Genomic DNA, 20,909 nt, shown 5'->3' with positions numbered 1-20,909 from the left:
CAATGACTCGCAACCCCGCTTGGCCAGAAATCACCAAAGAGCTTATAGCTGGTCAAAATTCAATGGACAGACATGACTTAACAGCTCGAGTATTTAGAATAAAAGTACAGAAGTTGGTAGCTCTACTTACAAAAGGTAACATATTTGGTGATATGCAATGCTTCATGTACTCGATCGAGTGGCAAAAGCGAGGTTTGCCTCATGTGCACTTACTGCTGTGGTTAAAGGAAAAATTGCATCCGAACCAAATTGACGAAATCATATGTGCTGAGATACCAAACCCAGAAACCGATCAAAAGCTCTATGATACAGTGACAAAGAATATGATTCACGGGCCATGTGGTACATTCAATTCTTCATCGTCATGCATGAAGGAAGGAAAATGTACCAAAAAATATCCGAGGAAGCTTTTAAAAGATACTCAAACCAATGACAAAGGTTATCCTTTGCACAGGCGCAGAGCACCAGAGAATGGTGGGCGCACGACGATTATAAAAACCCGTAGAGGAACACAGGAAATATTGGTGGACAATAGCTGGGTGGTCCCATATTCTCCACTCTTATCAAAAAATTTTAATTCTCATTTAAATGTAGAGTTCTGTAATACGGTACAGGCGATAAAATATATTTGTAAATACATTAATAAGGGTAGCGACCAGGCTATTTTTAACATCCGCCAGCAAGGGAATGTTAACATTGACCCAAGAGATGAGGTGCAGACCTTTAGAACCGGCCGATATGTTAGTAGTAACGAAGCAGCGTGGCGGATCTTAGGTCTGCCTCTGCACGAGAGACACCCAACCGTCACTCATCTCGCGATTCATTTACCCAATGGCGAGAAGGTTTACTTTACGGAAAATAATTTTAGAGAGAGATTAGAAGCAAAACATTACTTTACATTGACGTGCCTACTATACTTGGAATGTGGCACGGAAGCAATGGAAACGTCGTTTACAAGGAACACCTGTCGATGGCTGGCCAGGTGTGAAGGCAGGAGACGCTCTAGGTCGCATTTACATGGTGCACGTTAGCAATTTTGAATGTTATTGCTTGCGTATCCTGCTGAATGTAATAAGGGGTCCAACTAACTTCTCGGATTTAAAAACATTTGAAGGTCAAGAACTTGCAACTTTTCGGCAGGTGTGTGAGAAGATGGGGTTGTTGGAAGATGATAACCACTGGGATACCACCTTAGAAGAGGCCGTGCTATGTCGCTCCCCGGCGCAAATAAGAGAGCTGTTTGCCATATTGATATGCACTTGCGGTTTATCCAATCCTCTACAACTCTGGCACAAGTATAAAACTGCGTTATCAGAGGATATCATGCACAGATTTGAAAGAATGGATCACGTTAACGATGATCTCTGTTTCAATGAGTCGTTGGGGCTTATCGAGGACAAAATATTAATAATTTCTGGAAAGAAATTGTCCGATTTTGGTCTACCCTCACTGCGGCGTAGAGGAGAGATGTCGAACGAGTTGATAAAAGAGCTAAGCTATGATACCAACCAGTTAGACGCTCACGTTTGCGAAACTGAGCCACGTTTGCTACCTGATCAAAGAGAGATTTATCACAAAATAGTAGGACGAGTTGAGAATGGTGAAGGCGGACTTTTTTTCCTTGATGCCCCGGGTGGTACAGGAAAAACTTTCTTGCTTAATTTACTTTTAGCAAAAATTCGTAGCGGTCATAACATTGCATTAGCTGTGGCTTCCTCTGGAATTGCTGCAACATTGCTAAGCGGTGGACGGACGGCACATTCAGTCTTTAAATTACCTCTTAATCTGGTGAACGAAGAAACCCCATCGTGTAATATCAGCAAGAGCAGCGCCCGTGGCCTCCTGTTGCAACAGTGCTAACTAATCGTGTGGGACGAGTGCACAATGTCACACAAACGCGCCATCGAAGCTCTTGATCGTTGTCTACAAGACTTACACAGTAAACAAACAATAATGGGTGGTGTGGTTGTTTTATTGGCTGGGGACTTTAGGCAAACTTTGCCTGTCATCGAGCGAGGCACTGCAGCAGACGAAATTAACGCATGTCTGAAATCCTCATATTTATGGACCAAAGTTGAAAAGCTGCACCTCACCACCAACATGCGTGTCCAGTTATTCAGTGATCTATTGTCGGGCGCGTACGCTGAGAAACTGCTCGAGATCGGTGAAGGTCGAATCGAAACTGACGAAGAAGGTATGGTTCTATTCACTAACCAATTTTGTCATGTTGTGGATACGGAAGACGCATTTATTGCTCAAGTTTTTCCAAATTTGCAACAAAACATCCACGATGAAAATTGGCTATGTGAAAGAACTATACTAGCACCAAGAAATGAAACAGTTGCGAAAATCAATAAAATTATCTTGGACCAAGCAACCAGCGATGCAATAACCTACAACTCCATCGACACAGTCATGTCATCTGAAGACTGTACGAGCTACCCCGTGGAGTTTCTTAACTCTTTGGAGCTATCCGGGGTCCCATCTCATAAGCTCGAATTAAAGGTCGGTATACCCGTTTTGTTAATTCGCAACTTGGACGCCCCGAGATTATGTAATGGCACTAGATTGTGAGTCACTGAACTAGGCAGGCACATTGTAAAGGCCACAATTTTAACTGGAGAAGCTAAGGGTGAAAATATTCTTATACCACGCATCCCAATAATACCCAATAACTTACCCTTTAATTTCAAACGTTTGCAGTTCCCACTTAAAGTTACATTTTCAATGACCATCAATAAATCGCAAGGGCAAACTTTGAAGGTAGCGGGGATACATTTAGGCACGCCCTGTTTTTCCCACGGTCAGCTATACGTAGCTTGCTCACGTGTTTCTAAATCGCAAAATCTACATATTTTCGCTGAACGAAAGAAATCAAATAACATAGTTTACAGGAGTATATTGCAGTAAAAACACATAGATAAATTACCTGCAGATGTCCATTATTCCAATTACATACTAATTCTTTACTAACACGAACAATATTAAACGCAAGTAACTTCAGTCCGTCCTGTTTATTAATCAGTGTTTAGTAAGCTGTTTGTGATGAAATTTGATATGGATAATTTCAAGCCTGGGGAAGGACATAGGGCTACTTTTTATAAACACACCATACAGGCGAAGATTATATAAAACTGTAAACCTGATTGACTGACACACCTAGCGGTCAACGCACAGCCGAAACCACTGAACTTAGCATCTTGAAATTTGCAGATAGGTTCTATTATAGCTTAAATGAGCACTAAGAAAGGAATTTTGATAATTCCACCCTCAAGAGTTTCCCTCTTCATATTATAGGGGTTCAAAGATTGTATGGAATCCGTCAGTTTTGAAGTTAGACATCTGAAATTTTGGATGTACGAGTAACTAAATAAGATTATTTTTTTTTACTATTAAGATTATTTTTTTTTACTATTGAGATTATTTTCTTTTACTATTAAAATGATCTGTCATGAAACTTAATGTGGCAGACCAAATTCCACGCGAGCGAAGCCCCTGGTAAAAGCTAGTATATGATATTGCTAAGTGGGACATTATACCCTTACCTGGGTTTGCATATTGATGACCCACTATATATTGAGCAGAATTTATTATATTGACTCGCTGCTACTACTAATACATGTTACGATAGGGCTTATAGCATATCATAATGTTGTCTTGCTTGTAGCAGCTAATCAAAACTATATAACTTAAAACTTTTTATACAATCTATAAAAAACAATAAATCATACTGCTCCTGTTATTCATCCCTTGTTCCTTGAGCAACAGCTTCCCTCACACACAATATGATGGACCTCACGGCTCCCCACGCAGTATGATAGACCCAACAGCACCCCACACAGTATAATGAACCTCACAGCTCCCCCCACAGTATATTTGTCTTTTTTATAAGGGATAAAGCATTTTAATATGAAATATAAAATGAATTGTCTTTTTTTTATAAGGGAAACCAAACAGGAGAGCTCCAGAATTATCGGACAACACTGCTTTCATTTCATTGTTTGGGTCCTGCTTCACCAGATCAAGTAATCTAATTTCAGTTGAAAAAAATACAGAAGATCCGGGCACGAAGCCTGGAAAAGTTATTCTCATTAAAATTTTCAAGAAATATCACAACAAAACAAAACAGGAATAGCAAATGGCACTTTTAAGCTTTCAATGACAGCTTGGACTACTGCATGCAAGTTGGGTAATATTTAGTCAATAAAAGATTAAAGGTGTGTGGATGAGTGGATTAATGGTTTTAGATGGAGAAACAAGCAAAAAGTATGGATATCTTTAAGAACAAATCTAGCCACCGGACACCTTCCCCTAGTCACAAATAAGATAATATTTTTTATGAAGACATGAATTGTAATATCTGGATTCTACATAGCTCATGGTCATTTGATCAGAAAATATTCAGCTTTTTTAGCCTGCCATCTCACTAAACTATCTTTTCACCACTTGAACTACATTTCAATGTATTACTGCCCTAATTTAGTAAGTGCTTAAATCTGCTCCCTGGCATTCTTTAATTCAATGTTTAGACAGATATCGGTTGAATAGCAGAAAATATTCACTCTCAACTATGTGATCTGTAGATTAATATTTTGAATCAAAGACTAATAATATCTCCATTTTGAAGCCCCATAAAAATACAGCTTAGAGTGAAATGCAGTACTGAATCTAGTTATTTTAGTATTTCTATTGCAATGTATAGTACATCCTATATATCATTGATATGTTTTTTTATGAAAACGCAAGAAATATCAACTGGACCTGATCCTTTGGACTGTTGTGTATATAAAAGTTTCCATGCTGCTCTCTGTGACACTTGTTCCTATAGGCTGTCAGTTTAAAGGGAACATACAGTGGGGAAAATAAGTATTTGATACACTGCCGATTTTGCAAGTTTTCCCACCTACAAAGAATGGGAGGTCTGTAATTTTTATCTTACGTACACTTCAATTGTGAGACACAAAATCTTAAGAAAAATCCAGAAAATTATATTGTATGATTTTTACATAATTAATTAGAATTTTATTGCATGAATTAAGTATTTGATGCAATAGAAAAACAGAAGTTAATATTTGGTACAGAAACCTTTGTTTGCAATTACAGAGGTCAGACGTTTTTGTAGTTCTTGACCAAGTTTGCACACACTGCAGTAGGGATTTTGGCCCTCTCCTCCATACAGATCTTTTTCAGATCTTTCATGTTTCAGGGCTGTCGCTGGGCAACATTGAGTTTCCGCTCCCTCCAAAGATTTTCTATTGGGTTCAGGTCTGGAGATTGGCCAGGCCACTCTAGGACCTTGAAATACTTCTTATGGAATCACTCCATAGTTGCCTTGGGTGTGTGGTTCAGGTCATTGTCATGCTGGAAGACCCAGCCACGACCCATCTTCTATGCTCTTACTGTTGGCCAAAATCTTGTGATACACGACCCCATCCATCATCCCTTCAATGTGGTGCAGTCATCCTGTCCCCTTTACAGAAAATCACCCCCAAAGTATGATGTTTTCCCCACCATGCTTCCTTCACGGTTGGGACAGTGTTCTTGGGGTTGTACTCATTTTTCTTTTTCCTCCAAACATGGTGAGTGGAGTTGATCCCAAAAAGTTCTATTTTGGTCTCATATGACCACATGACCTTTTCCCATGCCTCCTTTGGATTATCCAGATGGTCATTGGCGAACTTCATATGGACCTGGCCATGTGCTGGCGTGAGAAGAGGGACATTGCGTGCCCTGCAGGATTTTAATCCTTGACGATGTAATGTGTTACTAATGGTAATGTTTGAGACTGTGGTCCCATCTCTCTTCAGGTCATTGATCAGGTGCTCCTGTGTAGTTATGGGCTGATTCCTGACCTTTCTCAGAATCATCCTTACCCCACGAGGTGAGATCTTGCATGGAGCCCCAGACCGAGGAAGATTGACAGCTATCTTGTATTTCTTCCATTTTCTAATAATTTCACCAACAGTTGTTGCCTTCTCACCAAGCTACTTGCCTATTGTCCTGTAGTCCATCCCAGCCTTGTGCAGGTCTACAATTTTATCCCTGGCATCCTTAGACAACTCTTTGGTCTTGGCCATTGTGGAGAGTTTGAAGTGTGATTGATTGAGTGTGTGGACAGGTGTCTTTTTTACAGGAATTGAGTTCAAACAGGTGCAAATAATACAGTTAATGAGTGCAGAGTAGGGAGGGCTTCTTAATGGAAAACTAAAGGTCTGTGAGAGCCAGAATTCTTGCTGGTTTGTAGGTGATCAAATACTTATTTCATGCAATAAAATTCAATTTAATTATGTAAAAATCATACAATGTGATTTTCTGGATTTTATTTTTAGATTCTGTCTCTCACAGTTGAAGTGTACCTATGATAAAAATTATAGACCTCTCCATTCTTTGTAGGTGGGAAAACTTGCAAAATCGGCAGTGTATCAAATATTTATTTTCCCCACTGTGTGTAAAAAGCAATAGAAACTTATTACAGCTAGACCTTAAGCAAATATGGTGGAGTAAGTAAAATAGATTAAAATCAATTGTCTCACCATAAGGCTATGTGCCCACGATGCAGAAATGAAGCAGAAAATTTCTGCAGCATTTCTGCATCTCCCTGGCAGAAAAAACGCATGCAGATTGTGCATGCGTTTTTCCTGCAGAATACATGCGGAATACATGCGGATTCACATGCGTACCCACATGCGTTAACGCATGTGTTTCCGCATGCGGACTGACAAGCACTTTCCAGGCGATAGCATCACTTGGAAAGTGCTTGACAACTAGGTCACACTGTATAAATCCATGCAAACGGCATGGATTTATACAGTGTGACCGTAAAAATAAAAAAATAAAGCTATACTCACCCCCGATTCCCCGGCGTGTGCTGTCGCACTCGTCCTGGCTTCTTCCGGGTTGCCGGCATCTTGCGAGACAGCCTGCGGTCACATGACCGCGACGTCATCTCAGGTCCTGGAAGGAGAAGCGCTGCAGGGGCCGCCGGACAGGTGAATATAAACTTTATTTATTATTTTATTCTTTTTTTCACAGGTACAATGGTACCCAGGTCTGGATGAGTCTTCTCTCCTCCAGAACTGGGTACCATCCGCACATAGAGACGCATATAATCCGCTTGTACAAATGTACAGATGTGGATTCTATGCGTCTCAATGCAAGTCAATGGCGGCGCTTCCGCAAAATTAATGAACATGCTGCGTATTTATGAGCGCTGCAGAAACGCTGCGGAAAAATCCGCAGCATGTGCATTGACATTGCGGAATGCCATTGGGGACCATGGGGTGCGGATTACCATGCGTTTTTGATGCGTTTCCGCTGCGGAAATTCCGCAGCGGAAACGCATGAAAAAAGCATCGTAGGCACGCAGCCTAACAAAATTTTAGTTTTATGATCAGTTTCTAATATGGCTATACTTTCTCTGTCACTTACAGAAAATATTACTGTTGCAACAATACTGAAAATTGTTACTTTTCTAAAGGTAAAAAAAATCTACAGTACCTATCTAATATTGTGTCCCAATTATGCTGCCAAAGCAGCTCTGATCTATAAAGGCATGGACTCCACAATGCCTCTGAATACGTTCTGTGTTATATGGCATAAAGTTGTTAGCAACATATTCTTTAAAGTGTACTTTAAAGGCAACTTTTCTGAATACGCTGTAGTGTGTGAACATGAGTATTAAAATATTTCTGACCATTATATGATTTTCTCCCTTATTTTGTTCCATTATCTCACTCTCACACACTCAGAAGCAATAGCAGCATGAAGGACACTATACAGAAGTACTTAATGGTTATTTCTGTGAATCTATAGCAGCACTTGGGTGAGAAAGTTCAACACTTTCTAAAAGCAGCAGCAGCAGCAGCATCTTTGTGAGTCTGTTCCTCTCTTTGCAGCTGCTCTGTCCATATTATACCTTTTTCCTTTTGATAGAGATCTTTGACAGCTGTAATGTGATACCTCAGTAAAGTTAAAAATCCATCTCATCTGTACCTTACTCAAAATGGATCTTTACTGTGAATCGAGAGTGAGTAATCAGTGCATGAGGCAGGAACAAGAAGTGGCTGATTTTATTTCTATATTGGTATATACACTCATCAACATTGAAATTGCTACACCAAGAAGGAAAAGTCATAGGATTATGAAAATCGGAGGATGGATAGACATGCTAATGATATGCTCATAATGAAAAAATGGAAGCAAAATTTTCAAAACATCTCTATTTATTCAGTATCAGGAATGAGCGCCACGTAAGTGTAGAAATACACTCACTTACACTCACTTACACAATTTGGCATACTGTAAGTGAGGTTATTAATGGTTACATGCACGTGTCTTCATGCGCTAAGTGTGGGCAATTATTTCATTTGGCAATTGGACTAGCACCCATCTTCTATCTTCACACAGGTACAATCTTGCTGTCTGTCACCTACTGCAACTTCCCTTGAAACAATCTAAATGGTACAATATCTCTGCATGCTATCTGTCATCTACTGAAACTTCACTGGAAACAGGCTAAATGGTACAATATCTCTGCTTGCTGTCTGTCATCTCCTGCAACTTCACTTGAAACAAGCTAAATGGTACAATATCTCTGCTTGCTGTCTGTCATCTACTGTAACTTCCCTTAAAACAATCTAAATGGTACAATATCTCTGCTTGCTGTCTGTCATCTACTGCAACTTCCCTTGAAACAATCTAAATGGTACAATATTAGTGATGAGCGAGTATGTTCTGTTAACCCTTTCGGCGTATCTTCAGCGCGCTCGGCCATTATGTTTTAGTCACTTTGTGCGCATAATTAGAGACTGTTTGACAGCTTTAATACATGGGAGGAATGCCTAAGAAATAGGCATTCCTCACATGTATTAAAGCTGTCAAACGGTCGCAAATCATGTGCACGAAGTGACTAAAACATAACACCCGAGCACGCTGAAGATACTCGGAAAACACACGAGCATGCTTGTAAATCTCGAGTAACGAGCATGCTCGCTCATCACTATACAATATCTCTGCTTGCTTTCTGTCATCTACTGCAACTTCCCTTGAAACAATCTAAATGACACTGTCTGATGATGGAATGTGTTATACTGTGTAGCCAGGCATGGTGTTAGTTTTGTCTTTGATCAGCTGGCCATCTCCTGGTGATCTGACCAGCTGCTAATTTTATCACTATAGCGGAAACGCTAACGAAGGCCCAGAAACAGCAGTGTCGGAAGTTGCTGCAGAAGAAACGGGATCTGTTCTCGGAATTGCCTTGCTGCACAAGGGTCATAGAACACGAGGTTCTGACGGAGCCACATGTGCGAGTGAAATTGAAGCCCTATAAGGTACCTGAGGCCCGATGAGAGTTGATCTCCAAAGAGGTGGCTCGTATGCTGAAACTCTGTGTAATTGAAGAGCGGTAGGTCGAGCGCAATTGTCTTGGTCCCAAAGCCCGATGGTGAGTGGAGATTCTGCAACGACTATCGGAAGTTGAATGAGGTCTCCCAACTTGACGCATATCCCATGCCACGCGTCGATGAGCTGATAGAGAGGCTTAGGCCAGCAAGATACATAACCACCTTGGATTTGATGAAGGAATATTGGCAGATCCCCATGGCAAAGGGACCCAAGGAGAAGATTGCGTTTTCTACGCCGGACGGATGCTTCCAGTATGTCCGGATGCCATTTGGACTGCATGGGGCCCCTGCAACTTTACAGAGAGCCATGGATCACATACTTCCATCCCATAAAAAATATGCCGCAGCATACCTGGACAATATTCTTATCAATAACCCAGACTGGGAGAGTCATCTGGAAAAGGTCCAGATGGTGTTTGATGCTCTGAGGAAGGCGGGGTTTTCAAAAAACCCGTAGAAAGGTGCCATGAGGAAAGAATAAGCCAAGTACCTCGGATATGTAGTGAGTAGAGTTGAGATCAAACCCCAAATTACTAAAGTGGAAGCAATCCAAACTGGGCCAAGACCGCTGTCAAAAAAGCAAGGTAGAGCATTCCTGGGAATCGTGGGATACTACAGGAGGTTCATCCCAAACTTTGCCATGATGGCCGCACCCCTGACTGACCTCCTTAAAGGGACAAAATCAGCCATGGCCAAGTGGACTGCAGAGGCGGAGACGGCTTTACAAGAGATGAAAGTGGCTCTGTGTAGACAACCGGTCCTGGTAGCCCCCGACTTCAAGAAAGAGTTTATACTCCAGATAGATGCCTTAGATGTCGGTTTAGAGTTAGGAGAAGTCCTTTCCGAGGAGATACACAGGGAGGAGCACCCTGTCCTCTACCTGAGTAGGAAGCTGTCCTCCTGTGAGAAAAATTATTCGGTCATAGAGAAGGAGTGCTTGACCATAAAGTGGGCGGTGGACACATTGCGGTACTATCTGCTAGGTCGAAAATTTAGAATGGTATCCGACCATGCCCCACTTGTTATGATCTGCTACAAGCACTAAGGAAAGAAAGGAGATCTGTCCCTACAATAGAACTAAGCTAGATCCCTACGATGTAACGGGGGACCTGATCCTGCGATCAGACCCGCTAAAGTCCTCGGCTAGTCTGTACGAAGACCTATAGATGCAAGGGAGGGATCCCTACAAGAACTAGGGACTGGGATAAAGCTGGACACCTCCTAGCAGAAATTGTAGCAGTAAAAGACAAACACACAAAATAGAACATAAAGGTCTGAAGACCTAGCTAAACTGACTGACAAAGGTAACTAAGCACCAGGCAAGCTTAAGAGTAGAAATTACAATGAAGTCCAGCAAGGCCAGGAGGGCGGAGCAGGATTAAATAGGCAAAAAAGGTCATGTGACCAGCAAGATAGAAAAAACCTAACAGGAGAGTTCTAACTAGTGTTGAGCCACCCCCGTAGTGTTCGGGTTCGGTTCGGTTCGTCGAACACCGGGATGTTCGAGGAACTGTTCGTCGAACTGTTCGTCGAACACCTTAGAACACCGTCGAACACCGTTAAAACCAATGGCAGGCAAACAAAAACACATAGAAACACATAGAAAACACCTGCAAAGGTGTCCAAAAGCTGACAAACTGCTCAGAAGACACTCTCTTTAAAAAAGCCGGCCGGCAAATTCAGCAGCGGCATACACCGGTACCCGACAATTTAGACAAGAAGGAATAGAGCATCACACATAGATTAGATAGATAGAAACATGTCAGTCACACATATAAGAAGCACAGTGACAGTGTTGGTTACTGCACTTGTCATTTAGTGTAAAGGATTTATTAAAAAAAATATTAGTGTTTTCATGCACCGTCTCTTTAAAAAAGCCGGCCGGCAATTCAGCATCTGTACCCGACAATTTAGAACAGAAAGAATAGAGCTTCACACATAGATTAGATAGATAGAAACATGTCAGTCACATATATAATAAGTACAGTGATAGTGTTGCTTACTGTACTTGTCATTTAGTGTAAAGGATTTATTTAAAAAAATAATAGTCTTTTCATGCACTGTCTCTTTTAAAAAGCCGGCCAGCAATTCAGCAGCGGTACCCGACAATTTAGAACAGAAAGATAGAGCATCACACATAGATTAGATAGATAGAAACATGTCAGTCACATATATATGAAGTACAGTGATAGTGTTGGTTACTGTACTTGTCATTTAGTATTAAAATAAAGGATTTATTATTAAAAAAATTGGCGTGGGGTTCCCCTTAATTTTAGGCTCTAGCGGAGGTTAAGCAGACGGCTGGGGCAGATGTTTGAAGCCTGGGAAGGGGGTAATACCCACGGAGCTTCCCAGGCTACTAATATCAGCCCCCAGCTGAATACATAGCCTTTACTAGCTATTAAAATGGGGGACCCCCCAAAAAAAATGACGTGGGGTCCCCCCTAATTTAATAGCTAGCAAAGGCTAGGCAGACAGCTGGGGGCTGATATTAATAGCCCAGGAAGGGAGCCATGAATATTGGCCCCCTCCCAGGCTAGAAACACCAGCTGTCAGCCGCCCCAGAAATGGCGCATTCATAGGATGCGCCAATTCTGGCACTTAGCCTCGCTCTTCCACGCTGCCCTGGTGCGGTGGCAGGGGGTAATAGGGTTGGGGTTGATGTCAGCTTATAATGCCAGCTGACATCAAGCCCAGGTTAGTAATGGAGAGGCGTCTATAAGACACCCCCATTACTAACCCCATAGTCAAAGTTAAAAAAAACACAAACACCCAGAATAAAGTCCTTTAATTGAAATAAAGACACAATCCTTACTGTTCTAAATTAAACCATACTTACCATCACGCCCATTCCAGCTGAAGCCAACGATCTCCTGCAATAAAAGAAAAATAATAAAGCAACCTCATCCTTACCTTTCCATGGTTCCCACGACAGCTTCAGCTCTGCTACATCGAGATGACAGGCTGGACCGCAGCAGAACGCTGCCATCCAGCCTGTCATCCCGCAGACACTGAGAAGCGCAGGTTTGCTTGCGCTGCTCAGCGTCTCTCTGTGACGACATCCAGATGAGCCGAGTTCATGTCCAATGAACTCGGCTCACCTCATGCACGTCACTGACAGCGTGGGAAAATTCTCACGCTGAAGCGCTGATTGCAGGAGAATTTTCCCACGCTGTCAGTGACGTGCAGGAGGTGAGCTGAGTTCATTGGACATGAGCTCACCTCATGCACATCACTGACAGCGTGGGAGAATTCTCCTGCACTCAGCACTTCAGCGTGAGAATTTTCCCACGCTGTCAGTGACGTGCATGAGGTGAGCCGAGTTCATTGGACATGACCTCGGCTCATCTGGATGCCGTCACAGCGAGACAGTGAGGAGCGCAAGCATGCCTGCGCTTCTCAGTGTCTGCGGGATGACAGACTGGATGGCAGCGTTCTGCTGCGGTCCAGCCAGTCATCTCGATGTAGCAGAGCTGAAGCTGTCGTGGGAACCATGGAAAGGTAAGGATGAGGTTGGTTTATTATTTTTCTTTTATTGCAGGAGATCGTTGGCTTCAGCTGGAATGGGTGTGATGGTAAGTATGGTTTAATTTAGAACAATAAAGAATTGTGTCTTTATTTCAATTAAAGGACTTTATTCTGGGTGTTGTGTTTTTTTTAAATACTTTACTAGAAATTCATGGCGGTCATGTCTAATACTGGCGTGACCCCATGAATTTTGGGCTTGGGGCCAGCTGATAATACCAAGCTGGCCCTAACCCCTTTATTACCCAGTGAGCCACCGCACCAGGGCCCTGGATGAGTTGGGTACAGCGCCAGAAGATGGCGCTTCTATGAACGCGCCATTTTCCGGGGTGGCTGCGGACTGCAATTTGTAGCGGGGGGGGGCCCAGAAAGCTTGGGCCTCCCTGCGCTGCAGATTCCAGCCCCCAGCTGCCTAGTTGTACCTGGCTGGACACAAAAATAGGGCGAAGCCCCACGTACTTTTTTTTTAATTATTTCATGAAATTCATGAAATAATTAAGAAAAAAAGGCCTTCCCTATATTGTTGTGTCCGGCCAGGTACAAATAGGCAGCTGGTGGTTGGGGGCAGCCCGTTCCTGCCTGCTGTACCTGGCTGGACACAAATATAGTGCGAAGCCCCACTTCAATTTTTTTTAATTATTTCATGAAATTCATGAAATAATTAAGAAAAAAAGGGCTTCCCTATATTGTTGTGTCCGGCCAGGTACAAATAGGCAGCTGGTGGATGGGGGCAGCCCGTTCCTGCCTGCTGTACCTGGCTGGACACAAATATAGTGCGAAGCCCCACTTCAATTTTTTTAAATTATTTCAGGAAATTCATGAAATAATTTTAAAAAAATTGACGTGGGGCTTCGCACTATATTTGTGTCCAGCCAGGTACAGCAGGCAGGAACGGGCTGCCCCCAACCACCAGCTGCCTATTTGTACCTGGCCGGACACAACAATATAGGGAAGCCCTTTTTTTCTTAATTATTTCATGAAATAATTTAAAGAAAATTGACGTGGGGCTTCGCCCTGTTTTTGTGTCCAGCCAGGTACAACTAGGCAGCTGGGGGCTGGAATCCGCAGCGCAGGGAGGCCCAAGCTTTCTGGGCCACCCCCGCTGCAAATTGCAGTCCGCAGCCACCCCGGAAAATGGCGCGTTCATAGAAGCGCCATCTTCTGGCGCTGTACCCAACTCATCCAGGGCCCTGATGCGGTGGCTCACTGGGTAATAAAGGGGTTAGGGCCAGCCTGGCATTATCAGCTGGCCCTAAGCCCGAAATTCATGGGGTCACGCCAATATTAGACATGACCACCATGAATTTCTAGTAAAGTATTTAAAAAAAACACAACACCCAGAAAAAAGTCCTTTAATTGAAATAAACACACAATTCTTTATTGTTCTAAATTAAACCATACTTACCATCACGCCCATTCCAGCTGAAGCCAACGATCTCCTGAAATAAAAGAAAAATAATAAAGCAACATCATCCTTACCTTTCCATGGTTCCCATGACAGCTTCAGCTCTGCTACATCGAGATGACAGGCTGGACCGCAGCAGAACGCTGCCATCCAGCCTGTCATCCCGCAGACACTGAGAAGCGCAGGCTTGCTTGCGCTCCACAGTGTCTCTCTGTGAGGGCATCCAGATGAGCCGAGTTAATGTCCAATGAACTCGGCTCACCTCATGCACGTCACTGACAGCGTGGGAAAATTCTCCTGCACTCAGCGCTTCAGCGTGGGAGAATTCTCACACTGAAGCGCTGAGTGCAGGAGAATTCTCCCACGCTGTCAGTGACGTGCAGGAGGTGAGCTGAGTTCATTGGACATGAGCTCACCTTATGCACGTCACTGACAGCGTGGGAAAATTCTCCTGCACTCAGCGCTTCAGCGTGGGAGAATTCTCACGCTGAAGCGCTGAGTGCAGGAGAATTCTCCCACGCTGTCAGTGACGTGCAGGAGGTGAGCTGAGTTCATTGGACATGAGCTCACCTTATGCACGTCACTGACAGCGTGGGAGAATTCTCCTGCACTCACCGCTTCAGCGTGAGAATTTTCCCACGCTGTCAGTGACGTGCATGAGGTGAGCCGAGTTCATTGGACATGAACTCGGCTCATCTGGATGTCGTCACAGAGAGACGCTGAGCAGCGCAAGCAAGCCTGCGCTTCTCAGTGTCTGCGGGATGAGAGGCTGGATGGCAGCGTTCTGCTGCGGTCCAGCCTGTCATCTCGATGTAGCAGAGCTGAAGCTGTCGTGGGAACCATGGAAAGGTAAGGATGAGGTTGCTTTATTATTTTTCTTTTATTGCAGGAGATCGTTGGCTTCAGCTGGAATGGGCGTGACGGTAAGTATGGTTTAATTTAGAACAATAAAGGATTGTGTCTTTATTTCAATTAAAGGACTTTATTCTGGGTGTTTGTGTTTTTTTTAACTTTGACTATGGGGTTAGTAATGGGGGTGTCTTATAGACGCCTCTCCATTACTAACCTGGGCTTGATGTCAGCTGGCATTATAAGCTGACATCAACCCCAACCCTATTACCCCCTGCCACCGCACCAGGGCAGCGTGGAAGAGCGAGGCTAAGTGCCAGAATTGGCGCATCCTATGAATGCGCCATTTCTGGGGCGGCTGACGGCTGGTGTTTCTAGCCTGGGAGGGGGCCAATATTCATGGCTCCCTTCCTGGGCTATTAATATCAGCCCCCAGCTGTCTGCCTAGCCTTTGCTAGCTATTAAATTAGGGGGGACCCCACGTCATTTTTTTTGGGGGGTGCCCCATTTTAATAGCTAGTAAAGGCTATGTATTCAGCTGGGGGCTGATATTAGTAGCCTGGGAAGCTCCGTGGGTATTACCCCCTTCCCAGGCTTCAAACATCTGCCCCAGCCGTCTGCTTAACCTCCGCTAGAGCCTAAAATTAAGGGGAACCCCACGCCAATTTTTTTAATAATAAATCCTTTATTTTAATACTAAATGACAAGTACAGTAACCAACACTATCACTGTACTTCATATATATGTGACTGACATGTTTCTATCTATCTAATCTATGTGTGAAGCTCTATTCTGTCTGTTATAAATTGTCGGGTACCGCTGCTGAATTGCCGGCCGGCTTTTTTAAAGAGACGGTGCATGAAAACACTATTATTTTTTTTGATAAATCCTTTACGCTAAATGACAAGTACAGTAAGCAACACTGTCACTGTACTTCATATATATGTGGTGACATGTTTCTATCTATCTAATCTATGTGTGATTCTCTATTCTTTCTATTCTAAATTGTCGGGTACCGCTGCTGAATTGCCGGCCGGCTTTTTTAAAGAGACGGCGCATGAAAACACTATTATTTTTTTTGATAAATCCTTTACGCTAAATGACAAGTACAGTAAGCAGCACTTTCACTGTACTTCGTATATATGTGGCTGACATGTTTATATCTATCTAATCTATGTGTGAAGCTCTATTCTCTCGGTTCTAAATTGTCGGGTACAGGTGTATGCCGCTGCTGAATTGCCGGCTTTTCATGTTTCACTGTTGGCACTGTTCCCATCGATTTGGGCAATCACTGTAATGCCACAACCACCATGGCTGTGGCATTACAGTGAGTGGCAGACAATCCCTGCATGATTGGTGCTCTAAATAGCGCCAGACATGCAGGACACGCTTTTGGTGCACGAACAGTTATCGAACATAACCTCGAACAGCCGAATTTTTTGCAAATCGTTCGGGTTCGTCGAACAACTCGAACACCGCCCAAAACAGCTCGAATTTGAGATTGGCGAACAGTTCTAGTCGAACACCGCTCATCTCTAGTTCTAACACCACTCAGATGGATCAGGGAAACAAAGGGAAAAAATGCCAGGGTCACCCGCTGGTTTTTAGCCCTACAGGACTTCAACTTCCATGTAGAACATAGAGCAGGAAAGCTACATGGTAATGCTGATGCCCTCTCGAGAATCCCCTGTCTGGTAGTAGAAGGTGCCAAGCCCCATGGCTTTAGGCAGAGGGGGGAGGTATGTAAGGTGGCTAATGGTCGCATAGTCGATGGGAGGTATGTATCACAGAGATGGATGGTCTCTGTGATGTATCCCGGAGTGTTTCTCTAGTGCACATAAGCACTAAGAGGATCGTTTGGTGCACCTGGGAGCCGGGTTATGGGTAGCTAGGAGAGAATGGGTGGGTCTAGCCACCCACATAACTCACCTCTGGATGTGGTTAACAGCCTATAAAATGGAGGCTGTTGTTTGGCACATGGTCTGTGTGTTTGGAGGGAGAAGGCCTCCTGTGTATGTTTATCTTCAGACCAAGCCAGGACACTGGACGTTACCCAAGCCTGTGTGTCACACAGGCCTGAGTGAGCAGAGACCTTTTCTTTGTTTTTGCCTGCCCTAAAGGCTGTTTGTTTGCATTTTTTTTTAAACGATTTATGAAGCCAATAAACCGTTACGGACATTTAAAGGAACATGCCTCCTGTTAGTCTATCATCGCACCTGAGTGAGTACAATGCCTACATCACAAAAATGCTGCCTTTCCGCCTGGTAGATACAGACTGTTTCCAAATGTTGATGGCCATCGCAGTCCCCCAGTACCAGATGCCCAGTCGCCATTGCTTCTCTATGAAAGCTGTACCTGCACTACACCAGCATGTCGCAGACAACATCATCCATTCCTTGACTAAGTCTCTGCTAGGGTGCATTTCACCACAGACACCTGGACGAGTAAGCATGGCCAAGGGCGTTACATCTCGCTGACTGGGCACTGGGTGACTCTGGTGGCTGTGGGGGGCAGGTGGGGAAGGGGCTGCTCCACAAATCATGGAATCCCCAAGGCTTGCAGAGCAAACCTCTGTATTTCCCACTTCCTCCACTGCTTCTGCGTCCTCCACCTCCTCTAGGGCCTCCACCTGCACACTCGACCTCTGCCTTAATGAGACACGCATTTCAACAGTGCAGAGCGGATCCACACCACCTCCATACTGCGCAGCCAGGGCTCTCTGCAATCAGGCAGTCTTCAAAATAATATGCCTTGGAGATCGAAGTCATACAGCTGAAGAGTTATGAACAACTCTTCAGGCACAGTTTGAGCAATGACTGTCTCCACTGAACCTGGCACCAGGGAAGGCCGTGTGCGATAACAGTGTGAACCTATTGGTGGCCCTACGCTGAGGCGACCTCACACACGTGCCTTGCATGGCTCACGTCCTGAACCTGGTGATACAGCGATTTCTCCGCCACTATCCTGGCCTGGATGAGCTGTTTCAGAAAGTATGGAAGCTGTATGCTCACTTCCACCGTTCGCAGCCCTCATGTCTTCGAATTGCATCGATACAGAGGTCTTTCTACATGCCAGTTAACAGGTTGATATGCGATGTACCGACGTGGTGGAATTCCACTCTGCACATGTTGCAGTGACTGTGGCAGCAGAAACGATATAGCCTGGGACAGCGCAGTACAGACGTGGGGCATATCACGTTTATGGAGTGGGACCAGATTAAGGACCTCTGCACACTCTGCACAATTTTGAAATGGGTACTAAACTAGTTAGCGCTGACAATGCCATCATCAGCATCACTATTCCGGTCATCTACATGCTGGAGCAGACTATGAATAGCGTGCGGCACAAAGTGGTTGTCCCAGAAGAAGAGGAGGATGCGGAAGGGATAAGAATGTCTCAAACTTCCAGACGTGCCAAGTGACGGTGGCTTCATGCGATCGAGGGGGTTTGGTGATACCAGACATACTGTTAGTGAAGGTGCAAAAGCCAAGGAACAAATGGAGGAGGAAGAGGTGATGGGCGAGTAACAGTCAGAAGATGAAGAGGATAATCATCCACTCTCTGTTGAACGTAGTTGGCAGGAGGGGATTGAGGAAACATGCATCAGTGTTACGCAGCCAACAATAGAGTCTGGCTTTGGACCACCTGGAAGAGCCCGACATATGAGTGCCTTCTTGCTTCATTATCTTCAACATGATCCCCATATAGTTAGGATTCAAAATAATGCTGACTACTGGGTTGCCACTCTGTTAGATCCATGTTATAAAAGTAAATTTTGCCAGATGCTTCACGCCCTGGAAGGGGACCCGCTATTGTTGGAGTATCGAAACAAGCTTTTAAGCAACCTTAATAGAGCTTTTCCCCAAGATAGGAGTGAGGCAAACAATGTGCATTGCAGCTATAGTCTTTCAACCTCTGGCACGTCAGTTCGTCAACGCCAAAACATTAGCAGCAGCAGAGTAAGTGGCAGAAGCAGTTTCTGTGAGTCCTTTCACACATTTTTTTGACCAGCTTGTGCACTAGCACAAAAGAGTACTGTTATGATCTGCTACAAGAACTAAGGAAAGATAGGAAAACTGTCCCTACAATAGGACTAAGCTGATTCCCTACGATGCAGCGGGCAACCTGTTCCTTGTGAACAGACCCGCCTTTGTCCTCAGCTAGTCTGAACGCAGACCTATAGATATAAGGGAGGGGTCCCTAAAAGTACTAAGGACCGGGACAAAATTGGACACCTCCTAGCAGAAGTTGTAGCGGAGCAAAAAGACAAACAGACAAAAATACTTAGAGGTCCAAGGACCAAGCAAACTATAGAGATAGGTACAAAGCACCTGGCTAGATTAAGAGTCAAAGTAACACTGAAGTCCAGCAAAGCTGGAATAGATAGGCAGCAGGTCACGTGACCACAAAATAGAAAAAAACTATCAGGAGGGTTCTAACAGTACCCCCTCTTCTATGAGGATGCTCCGGATCCTCCAGGCCCTGGCCTATCAGGAAACCTCCTGTGAAACGCTCTGAGAAGTCTAGGAGCAGAGACATCATCTGCCCTTACCCAGGAGTTATCCTCAGGACCGAAACCTTTCCAAGCGAAGAGATACTGCAATCTCCCTCTATGCCTTCTGGAATTCAGGATACGAGAAATTTCATATTCATCGTCTTCCACCACCGGAGGAACTGTGACAGTGGCATCCCTATCCAATACCTCAGCTTTTTTCAACAAGGAAACATGAAACACCGGATTAATCTTCCAGGAGGAGGGAACCTCCAACCTAACAGCAGACTGGTTAACCACCTGAAGCACCTTAAATGGTCCCACAAACTTCGGACCCAATTTCTTAGAAGGAATCCTCAACTGCAGATTCTTTGAGGACAACCAAACCATGTCACCAACAACAAACAAAACATCTTGACGTTTCCTGTTAAAATACTTCTTGGACTTTTTGTTAGCCTCTTGAAGGTTACAAAGTACATCAGTCCAAACTCTCTCCAAATCGCCGGAAAAATTCTCCTCCTCCGGCACAGCCGACACCAATTTGGAGAACGAACCAAACGACGGATGTCTCCCAGTACAACAAAAAAACGGAGAACACTCAGCAGAAGAGGATGTATGGTTGTTAAGAGCAAATTCAGCAAGTGGCAGAAACTCAGACCATCCCTCTTGATTGTCTGCCACAAAGCAACGCAAAAACTGCTCAACATCCTGGTTCTTTCTTTCTGTCTGTCCATTAGACTCAGGATGATACCCAGATGAAAATGACAAATGGACTCCCAACCAGTCACAAAAGGCACGCCAAAAACGAGCCACAAACTGAGGTCCCCTATCAGAAACAATGTCAGTGGGAACGCCATGGAGTCTGACAATTTCCTTGACAAAAGCCTTAGCGAGTGTCTTAGCCCAGGGTAGTATAATGAAAGGAACCAAGTGACACATCTTGCTAAAACGGTCCACGACCACCCAGATGACAGTGAAACCCTCGGACACAGAAAGGTCAGTAATAAAATCCATTGCAAGATGCGTCCAAGGTGCACTAGGAACCTCCAGAGGGCAAAGCAACCCCGCAGCAGGAGTATGTGAAGCCTTTGACCTGGCACACACAGTACATTGACGCACCCATTTAATGATTTCCTTCTGCCACCCAGGCCACCAAAAACTGCGACCTAACAGTCTCTTAGTCTCAGAAATTCCTGGATGACCTGCCAACCGAGACTCATGATACTCCACAAACTAC

The sequence above is a fragment of the Phyllobates terribilis genome, unplaced genomic scaffold (genome assembly GCF_046119375.1).
Source record: "Phyllobates terribilis strain yellow unplaced genomic scaffold, ASM4611937v1 Scaffold_1__5_contigs__length_1240528914, whole genome shotgun sequence".
NCBI classification, from domain to species: Eukaryota; Metazoa; Chordata; class Amphibia; order Anura; family Dendrobatidae; genus Phyllobates; species Phyllobates terribilis.
Note: the sequence above shows the minus strand (reverse complement) of the source record.